Source organism: Lycorma delicatula, chromosome 8, assembly GCF_047948215.1.
Source record: "Lycorma delicatula isolate Av1 chromosome 8, ASM4794821v1, whole genome shotgun sequence".
Classification (NCBI taxonomy): domain Eukaryota; kingdom Metazoa; phylum Arthropoda; class Insecta; order Hemiptera; family Fulgoridae; genus Lycorma; species Lycorma delicatula.
In genome coordinates this window covers 366,727-378,649 of record NC_134462.1, presented here as the reverse complement: position 1 = coordinate 378,649, position 11,923 = coordinate 366,727, and the positions used below count along the sequence as shown (strand labels likewise).

The 11,923-nt window shown below is 29.9% G+C and overlaps 1 long non-coding RNA gene across 1 annotated transcript; it reads left to right on the top strand.

Moving 5' to 3' along the window:
• The first annotated feature begins 511 nt into the window (after positions 1 to 511).
• On the top strand, positions 512 to 9,750 carry LOC142329312 (uncharacterized). The gene is made up of 3 exons (XR_012757460.1): positions 512 to 645; positions 2,444 to 2,665; positions 9,490 to 9,750. It is a non-coding gene; the product is annotated as an uncharacterized LOC142329312 (long non-coding RNA).
• Positions 9,751 to 11,923: the final 2,173 nt, after the last annotated feature.

Below are 11,923 nucleotides of genomic sequence, written 5' to 3'. Positions count from 1 at the left end.
AGGGGGTGTAATATCAATTTCAAAAAAAATAAAAATGATGTATTTAAAGTTCTATTACTTTTTAAGTTAAATATTTCAAAAAATTTAAATTTTATAAACAATAGCGATTCTACTAAAATAATAAACCCCAAATAAATAAATATCTTAGACAAGTTGGCTATAGTTTAAAACGTGAAAACTGCCGGCCAGAATATATGTGTAGGAGCAACCATTCTTTTTCTTTTAGAGCTAAAGAACAATAATAGTATAAAGAAAAATTGTTTCGATAAATCCAATCATGCTAATCACATTTTATAGAATGAACATAATTACAGATAATTATTATAAAAATAATTACAAATAATTTTATTAAAATATTAGATTTTTCCACAGATTATTATAAAACAAGCAATATCCAAAAATTTTATACATATTGTAATAATAATAAATTAATAAAGCAACATATCAGATTTGAAGATGATTTTCTATTTAAATTAATAATTATCACGATGCCTAACTTATTTCCCTCCAACAAGGAAGACTGTTGTTAGGTTATTAATAGTTAATAAATTTTATTTACGTTTTTAATTTTTTTAAAGTACAAAAAAATTACTCTTGAGGATTGTCAAATGGCCTAAAGCCCTAGGGATAAAATATAAATTGTTGGTAAGGTTGATTTTTTTTAATATTATAACGAATTATTTAACCTAACTTGCGACTTTATTCTGATCGGAACAAATTACAAAATTTGAAAAAAAATATAATATTTTCAGAGACATGAAATGATATTAATGTAAATACATTAATAATAAAATATTAGTATATAACAGTTAAGAAATCGTTCCTGAAAATCATTTCGAACATATACACTTATATCTGTACATGTTGAAGTGCTTGCAGGTAAATCATATGTTAGTCTTTTTTTTTTAATTCATCAACAGAACAATATATTATCTTTAAAACTAAATCTTTTAATTGTAAAATAAGCCAATGGTTAACTGATTATACAGTGTCCCTTTTCATAAAGTATGCCTCTGTATTGATCTGAAAGCACTTCTTTTGTCCTAAAAGATTATGTTTTTAAAAAGCCCACAAATTGGAGTTTACACATTATATGAGAAAATATTTAGGCATGAAAGTAATCGATAATGATTACTAGCTTAGTGTTTTTATAAAGATGCTTCAGAGTAAAACTACTCCATTTTGGTAAACAAAATATCAGTTTTATCATCCCACAAGAATTTATTAAATAAAAAACCCAGAGGTTATCTTTTGTGGACAACAAAGATACTATCAATATCATTAATGGGATTTTTGGTCACACAATCTGCAATATTATGTCTACCCGAGAAGCACAATGTTTTATCCATATTTTAAGTTACATTGTTAAAATCCATCCAGTGAAAATGTTTTTAAACTGCAACTGTTAAGTTTCAATCCATTTTTATTTATTTTTCTTAGAAATAGATACAGTTGTGTCATCTGTGAAAAGAGTTGGAATGAACGGCTAAAGATTTTAAGGCAGATCATTAATAAACATAAGAAAGCAAAAACGTTTCCCTGAGGCCCTCCTCATTGTACATCTTGAAGCGAGGACCTAAATTTACAGGTGTGTTCTTGTCAAATGATAAAATTTCTACTACTTGTTCAGAATTTGTAATGTACGACTTGAAAAGTTTCTTTTCAGATACCGATACCACAGCTACTAAGTTGTTTTATCGGTATAAATAAATGTTTTACAAATATTTCATAAAATTGAAAATGAAATTTTTTTATCTTAAAGAATTTAAAATATTTTCCAAAAACTGGTTAATGGCTACGGCTTGGTAGACGTGTTTGCTAATGGAAATATAAAAATTAGATTACCTTATCAATATTATAGTGCACTAGCTATTAAGCTGTCTTGTCAGTGCACTGCACAATAATATCTATAAGAATAAACATTGCAATATAAGTATACACTTTCTTTTATTTATCATGCATTTGAGTAAGATATTTTAAGTACGTTATAATAAGCATCTTACTCTGATTGAGTAGCATTTGGGTAGGTAATGCAGAACATACTTTAAGAATCGATTCAGTGTATGAAAAACAATAGAAGTACATTTATTGCCATCAAAAGTTCCATCTATCTATATTATCTGTTCTATTATTGTTTTTTTAAAATCTGTTTCTCAGTAAGTTTTGCGGTATCTTGATAATATTTGATATACTTATTAAATTTTCTGATAAACTAGTAATTGTGTGACATAAAGCTTCATTTTGTAATAAATTTAACAATAAATTAAGCTATAAAAGAGAGAATAACTACAGTGGAATTAAATTAAATTGTAAAATGGAATTATTGTTTGCAATAGGTATTGTATTGTAATTTACATATAAATTTATAGTAAAAATATTTTAAAAGTTACAACCACCACATCCTTGTTTTTTTCTGTTTTTGTTTTCTTTTTGTTCACAAAAGTTATTTGAAGGTAAAATGAAAAATAATAAATTTGTAAAGTGAACAATTTAAAATACTACTAAGAACAAAGTAATGCTACTTAATAACAGAATGATCTCTGAAACAAATGTTAGATTTGAAGGTGTAATAAATCATGAAAGTGTATTTTATATGATATTGCTGAGAATAGATTGGAAGAGACAAATTATGTTGATGGTAGGCTACATCGAAAGCAGCTGGAAGGTGAGTTCATTTTTTTTTAGAAATTATGGTTTGATAACAGAAACTTTTCCACCAACTGTACTTCTCCTGACAACATTGCAAAATGACAAAAGTTTGATTTAAAATACAATTTTTCTTTACTAGTCAATAAATAAACTGCCATGATTACATTAATTTTCAATGATTATCTCTTCATCTCATATGTACTATTAAATTATATTTTTTAGTTTAACTGTTATGAATTTTATTATCACAAAATGACATCATTTATTAAAATATAATTTTAAGTTAAGGCAGAGTAAGTGCAGGTATACAGAGTTTTAGTGGATAACAAAGTAAATTATTTACTACTATAATTTACAGATAAGTTGCAATTAAAAATCACACCTGAAAGTGAATTAATGATTTAAAGGGTTTTCGTCTCTGTGAGCTTTATTCTCTTAACACTTATTCAAAAAAAAAAAAATATAAGTGATCTTTGTATGGTTTGAAAATTATAATATAGCAGATTTTGTAAATTCTGCAAAAGAATATCAGTGGTTATAAATATAATTTCCCAACAGTGAAAGTGGAGATGTCACTCTTACCCCAAAAAACATAAAAAACTTTCTCATGAAAATTAAACAGATCGTTTCTCTCTTTGGTAGATACATTAAAACCTCCACAATATGCTTCATTTCTTTTATGAAGTAATTTGAAAGACAACCTGGAACTTTAGATGTTATCCAAATTAATCGCTTCATTACTAATATTGTATTGATTATAAAGACAAATTGTTATTCATACAATGGAATTTAATTACATTCATAAGCCTTTACATAGAGTTAAGCCTTTAAATATTATAATATCGAATCAAGAATCGATGAGTTAATCCCAAGTTTTCCTAATTTTTTAAATGTTTTCTCTCAACTTAAAAAAACCTATGGAACTTTTTTTTTCTTTTTGCTAGAGCCCTTCTAGTCTTTCCTTACACATGTCTTCCCCTTTGTAAGAGCTGCTGGACATTCTTAAATGTACATTGATGTTACCGCTTGCTACATAAAATTTTTAATGGTTTTTACTTATTGCATTGCACGTTTTATATATTGTAATAAATAAATTGAAAACTCACAGATTACTGTTTCCTCTCCAATCTAATTTGATGAAAATGACAATTCTATTTATGCTAACTAAATTCTGGGATAAAAGTCCTCCATCTGACATTGCTGAAAAAGAAAACTTACCAATTTAGTTATTATTAAATTACAAATAAGTAACAAAGTCTATAAGTTGTATTGGTATAATTTTTTGTTTAATGATATTTAGTTAACACAAAATTCAATTCACCTTAAAATTATAAAATTTAACTTTATGCTTTTTGTTATGAAGAAATTTGGTGAATTAAATTATAAGAAGTGTAAATTAATTCATCAAGACATCTAAGTTTAGTCTGTTGTGCTTTTAATATAATAATTTGCCTGCGATATAAGTCTCATAAGCAGACAGATATCACTCTGTTAAGGGGCGATTAAGAAAGTAGCTATTGCCTCAGCCTAAGAGATAAATCCAGAATTTTATCCAAGACAAAGCTCAAAGATGTAATCGATATTCATGGAATCTATTTGACGAATAAGGGATTTAAGCCCGACTCAATTTAGATCGATTTAGATTCAGTCGATTTAGATCGACTCAAGGAATCTAGTTCACAATAATTAATATTTTTATGTCTCTGAAGCAGTCATAACTCAACAGATAACCTGACATGACACATATCTATTTCCAAAAAAACGCTGAGCCAATCTTAATAAAAACTGAACATCAATAGTTAGGCTTTCTGAGGAAAATGGATATTTTAATGGTTTTCCTGGTGCCTTTCCCACAAAAATTATTGCATACCAGCATGAAGCTGACTAAACTATAGCTGATATTCAGCCCTGAAATTGGTCCTTTCACTCTGTTCATCACATTGACTGGTTGTATAGTGTCATCGTAAATTTAAAGAAATCAACTTTATATGGTATCACTTGTATCTCGCATGACTTGTATAGCACAGAATTCACAGATCAGGAATTTACAATGTAATGACTTGTTCAACCACTCCTTCAATCTGTTTAGTGCTGGTAAAGGAGCAATTGATGAAAGATATGATATTTCTGTTTCCAACTGTGAGATTTGTTTTGTAATTCATTTTTTGTGAGCAAACTTACAGTTAAACTAAAATCTGTAGATTATAATCTCATGATTATACTAATATTATGAGTGACATAGTCATGGTGCCAGAAAATCATGAAGAACAGCTGAATATTGATTTGTAATCAAGAATTACCTTAAACCTGATTGATATTTAAATATTTATTTTAAAAAACTATAGAGGAAACGGAACTGTTATGATAATTTTTTTTTATTTCTAGTTACTTAGGAAGAAATTGTACTTTGAAAAAATAAATCAATAAAATTATTATAATCAGATATATATATGTCATTTGCCGCAAACAAAAGATTGAATGCGACAAGATACGAGATGCATGTCCTACAAAATAGCATTGGCATTCTCAAGAAAAAAGCATTTCATGCCGGGCTTAGTAAGGAAAGTGAGGACTGAAACAATTGCCCATCATCTTCTACACAGAGTAGGCCAAGCCCACCAAAACGCAGAAAATCTTTCAGCTCTACAAGCAACACCTTCACTCCGTTCACCACTGGGACTGGTCGTGAATGAAAATCATTATTCTTAATGAAATAGAAAGCAATTGTACCTCTTACCTCTTTTGTGCTTTATATGCATCAGTACATTGTGATTGCGACAGATTATGTAATTCAATAACTGAAGATAAGACTTCTGCTAGGTCAAAGAAAATTATTCACGAAATGTACCTCACAGTTGGGAACAGTAACATCATGTGTTTCATCGACTACTCTTTTACCTATTACCTATTAAATGAATGAACATGTAATTAGATTAATCATAGCTGATTGGTGTTAGCACATTATATACTTTGCTTCTACTTACTAAAAATGTAATTAATTCTTGTATTCTAATATCATTGTAGATTTAAAATAGTTAATAAAAATTATTTGTTTTAAATAATTAAAACATTTCTCCTGACATTAGGTATTCGTGTGTGATCCTCGTATGTCACAACCGTAACCGGCAGAGGACAACTTCCTCACGACGAGAGTTTCTGCAAGAGGAGCCCCATGGCAACACTTAATCCGTTGGAGTTTATTATCGACGGTAGCCGTCCAGTCACTTTGCCACCTCGCTCGCAGTGATTGTTTTATATGATTGATAAAATCAAAGGTACTAACTCGGGTGGTGAAAGGAGGCTGAATACACGCTTCCTTGGCAGCACAATCTGTTCTTTCGTTACCTAGAATTCCAACGTGGCTGGGGATCCAGCAAAAACCTACCTCCCTGTTGCGTTTATTTAACTCAGCGATTTTATCATAAATGTCAATGACAGGATGTTTGGAATAAAGGTTTTCCAATGTCTGGAGAGCACTGTACGAGTCACTGCAAATAAGAATGCTCCTATATTTAGGGACAACGATACTTAGAGCCCTATCCACAGCGAGTAGTTCTGCGGTGAACACACTCATAACACCAGGTAGGCCAAACATATAAGACTGTTCATTGATAACAAAAGCACAACCAACGTTACCGCCATGCTTCGACCCATCAGTATATATCACCACGCATGGGTTCAACTTGGCGAGGAGAAACTGAAACATCTGCCAGAAAACTATAGGTGGCGTGGAACGCTTATATTATGTTGTAAGATCAAACGTAAAATTTACATGGTGTATTCTCCACGGGGGTTCGAGCACGGACATGATGGAAAGAACGAGGGAGAGTCAATACTCATATGCTGCAGCAGACGTCGTGTACGGACACCCACAGGCGCAGTACAACGTGGACGGTCCTCATACTCCCTCATATTAGGATTCTTAAGAACTGGGTCAAAATCTGGGTGATTCGGCTGTCCGCCGAGACAGCCAAATCATACAGACATCTGTTGTTGCCTACTACAGAGCTTAAAATTATATTCAGTCAAAACTTCAATTGTCTATACTGTGTATTGTGTTCACACAGTTATTAGTGTTTTGCTATATTTTCATAAATTCTTTATAATACTGAAGAGATTTTTTTCTCATTTTTATTTGCTACATGGCCTCTAAAAAGTTGATGGATGCTCAAATCATCCAGACAATTATTGTTACATTAGTGGTAAATATACGCATAAATCTCAAAGAAAAACTTATTTCTGGATTGCGCACTCAGGGATCAAGATAAAATCTGGGTGCCTCGTGTTATTTTTATATGATGCTCAGTAACTGAACGGTTCAACAGGAAACGACGAGCCCTGTTATTTATCATGCATTAGCTGCATGGAAGTCCTTCAGAGACATTGTTGATGTTTTTTAGGCCACAGAAAAGATGAAAACTATGTTTATGGTTAATAAGCTGTTAAAAAACTACAAATATTTAGTACGTAGGATGTCATTAAAAATTCATTTCCTACAGTCTCACCTAGACTTTTTTCCTGAAAATTTGTGCTCTGTCAGTGATGAGCAAGGAGACCGTTTCCGTCAGCATCACTACCAAGGAAGATGGGACGCTAGAATGATTGATGACTGTTGTTGGTTTTTATTTAGAGAAACTGATAAAACATCGTATAAGCGAGAAAACATTTGTAAACCTATTTTAAAAACTTAGTTCCAATGATTTAATTGTTTAAAAACTCTATTGAATATATTTCAATTCATCTGTATTTGAATAACAAAAACTTAGCTGATTTAAACAAATTGAAAACAAATTAATACATAAAAATAATAACTTTTTTGAAATATTGGTATGACACTGATTATACATTTATTGGTAAATAAATCGTATGTATCTAAAAATGCAATGTATTACACAAAATTTTATAAGTTTTGAATTCAGCACCCAATATTTGTTAAAATACCATGCCCAATTCTAGATGTGATTTTTATATTTTGCTGCGTTTTAAAAATTCTATTAGACATTTACAGTACTTACTTTTTATTCAATCCAGATTTGAAACTACGGTTGATAGTCACTTTAACTAAAATTTTCTTTTATCTTCCATAACCATTTTCCGCTTTCAATATTATATTTGAGAATCAGTAACCATTTTTTTTTGTCACAGCTTCCATGAATTTAAAAGTACTCCCAGTACAGCACCTACAACTCAAAATCACTTGGCAAAAAGATTAGTAATGAACTTAATATGAACTGTTAATTTTTTTTTTTTTTTTTTTGTTTTGCGTAGGAGGAGGAAAAGCTCTACCAGCCACCGTCTGCGCCCGCAACAGACGGTAGTGTCGGGCTCTCACCGACTAAAAACCTCCCCCTTAGGGAGGAGGACCCTATTAGGGATTGGGATCGTGGACGCGACTTAACTAACTAATAATAAAATAATATCTACGTTGTACCTGAAAAAAAATACACAGCATATACAAAATTTAAATCTATTTTCATAAAACTTAATCTACACTGCTTATCTAAGTAATTTTAATGTAAAATTTACGTTGAACCTGAAACAGAAACATACACAAAAATAGACATAAAAATTTCCTACAGGAAAGTTCCTATCAGGGGACCCTACTGGGACTAGGCATTGGGATCGCGGACGCGACTTAACTAATAATAAAATAATATCTACATTGTACCTGAAAAAACATACACAGCATATACAAAATTTATATCTATTTTCATAAAACTTAATTTACACTGCTTATCTAAGTAATTTTAATGTAAAATTTATGTTGAACCTGAAATAGAAACATGCACAAAAATAGACATAAAAAATTCCCTAAAGGAAAGTTCCTATCAGGGGACCCTACTGGGACTAGGCACCTACCGCGATTTTATAAGAATATTATACTATCAACTTAAAAACTACACAACTTATTTTTAACATGAAAATTTTTATAATATTAAACAATAATAACAAAAGTAAGTACCTTTAGTAGAAAATTATCCTACAATAAAAGGGAGTACCACAATGTAAGGAGGGCCACTTACATGGCAGCTCTCCCTTAGAATATTAAATGAACCGTTGAGTTACCTGAAACAAAAGAAAATAAGACAAATTCAATTAGCGGTTGTGAAATTAAATAGTTTTGTTTTAGTTATTTAATTCATTTCATGTATGATAGCACTTAACTTTTTCTAACAAAAATATTTATTAGGAATGATTAGGTGGTCCATTTTTACTTCTTAAATATTTAACCTGAGGTACAAGTATTTATATAGACATTTTTTACAGAAATAGAATCACTAGCTAGGTAGGTACACAAGAAAAGCTATACCTTCTTCCAGACTAGATAGATACAAAGAACACTGAATTTTTTACGGACCCCGCATCGGGTAGATATCCATTGAGAAATCATTGAAAAACACCCTTTTAATAGATCAAGGTAGAAGAAAATAAAGGAAAAAAGTTGAAGTTGGAAGGTGAGAAAGGAAGATTGCTAAACAAGACAACTCGCTCAAAAAAATTCTAAGCCCCTTTTAAGGCAGCAAGGATTCCTCTCGTACAAGATCAGAGCGCTTTACCAAGAATAAATGCAAAAACATTATTCTGAATTAAGGTTCACTGATGTAGATGGTAACAAATCTATATCGCATCCAGGAATGTGTGTTATATGAACCTACTTGGCCGAGCTAAAATTTTCAGCTAAGAATAATGTTGAATGGTAACAAAAATCGATACAGGATATCGGTATACCACCTGATCCTTTTACTAATTTTTATATTATTTTTTTAAAATCATATTTAATATTTTTATAGAATGAAATGCATCATTTATTTTCTTATTATTTTTTACAATTTTATATAGGTTTCCACTTGCTTTGATTGCTCTGGTATTTAAAATTCATGAAATATTTATGTACCATCTACTTTATAAGTATATTCTACAAATTTTGAGAAAGAGGTGCAAGTATGGTTTCATTCAATTTTCAAACCGCTGTCAGGCAAGAGATTCATTGCCAAAGCAAGCAAAACAATAAAGGACTCAACAGAATTTCCATGTCAAAAAAGAAATAACTTGTGAAACCACTTGTAAATTTTTACACAGTATATCTTCTATTAAAATAATACGTTAAATGAAGATATTGCTTTGTTTCATCTATCAAAACCCATTCTCTATCTGTAAACATATATAAAATTCATTTTTATTATAATTAAGGAGGTATCAAAGTGAAAAGATGACTGTCACGACAATAATTTGATTCTTATTTCATTTATTTTACACATGAAATCAAACAAAATCAGTTGCTTTTCATGGCTATTCTTTACATTATAAAAGAATAATTGTCTTCTACAAAAAGAATAATCGAGTTAAATTATAAGTACATGTTGCATTTCAATTTTATTAACAATGATGAAAAAAAATCAAATGATGTACAGTTGTTAACTGATAAATACTCAAAATATTCTTGAAATATTGTAAGCCAAGAAATGTACATAATAAGTTCATAAAAATTTGTATATACATATATATATATAAAATTTAACATTATATGAAATTTAAATCACCTAAACACAGTAATTAGATTATTTATACTTATGTTCCAATAACCGGTTTGTGCAGTATCTTACACCTTCACTTGCTATTATATTCTATCTTATTCTTTTTAATTTATTTGTATTATTTTTGTGTAAATTATAAATATTTTATTTAATTAAATAATTATAAATTATAAATTTTCACAAGTACATTTATGTTCATTTTTTTGTCTTAGGTCATTTGACTGGTTTTTGATGCAGCTCTTTAAGATTCCCTATTTAGTGCTAGTCGTTTCATTTTGGTATACGTTGTACCTGTACAATAGGGTATGTTGTATACCCTAATTATGTTTGTAATATCATTTAAAATTTCACAAAAGATAACATTATAATTTATCATAAAAAATAGATATCATTAAAACAAATAAGTTTTAATGTAATAAAAATAGAATTTAATACATACTGGAGATGCAGGGTACTGCAAAAAAACAGTCTGTGGAAATTAATATGGCAAGTGTAACTTATCTAATTACTGTGTTTTGGTGGTTTATATTTCAAATAAAATATTTATCAGAGACAAATTAGGCATTGACCAGATACTGGCATTTCTTGATATGTAACACTATTAAGTTTCTTTTCTTTATTATACTGTTTTTTCCTTTATTGCATTATGTTGTAATTTGCCACACAAAATTTCTGTGTTTCGCATGACATTTAATGACCGATCTACCTAAAATTTTTTAAAAATTTAGAAATAAAAGTACCTGCAGTATCAAAAGAGAAAGTTACCTATCAGTGATATAAACTGGAGTCTAAACTAATGGCCTGACCCGCTCTTTTTCTATTTAGCCTCGGGACCCACCATAAGGTATTACTTAAGAAGATGATATGTATGAATGCAAATTAAGTGTAGTTTTGTTCAGTCTCACATCGACTATTCCTGAAATGTGTGGTTAATTGAAACCCTACCGTGAAAGAACACTAATATCCACACTCTAATATTCAAATCCATTTAAAAGTCTTTACTAGGATTTGAACCTTAGAACTCTCGACTTTGAAATCATTTGACTTGCAATGATGAGTTAGTTACCACTATGCCCTGACCTTGGCCCCTGGTACAAGGCAAGTGATAATGGCCGGTTGAATTCACAGAGTGAGTATCTCCAATACTTGGTTGCTTTAACTGAAGCTAAACATTACATAAACGGATGGAGTCTTAATAAATACTAGTATTATCATGAAATTATATGGTGTAGTAAAGAATTAGTAGTACCTTAATATTTTACCATTTGGCAACACAGCTATACATTTATCGCCAAGGCTAATCCAAAGATCAAATCCATCGAGCAACTGAAAGAATCGGTCGATCTGGTAGTCTGAGGAAATAGGATGCAGCATGAAGTGAAGAGTTGATGAGATGTGGAATGTAATCTGGTAATCTGTATTATTTCTAGTCTCATTTTTATTTATAGTTTGTAAATTTTTGTAGTGAGGAAGATAACGTTAATTTCTCACTTTGATATTGATCGCACTTTAATTTCACACTTTATTTTCACCAATCACTTTATTTACCCCACAATTTCAAAATATGTGAAAATAAAATAATTACACACTAAAAACCAGAATCAGTACACGCCTTTTTAATATGCAAGGCAAATATATTACATAAAAAAATTATTAAATTTTGAAGTAATTTTGATTACTGTTATGATAGATGGATTTTTTTTCAAATAATCATTCTACTTAGGTTTTTACCACAAAAA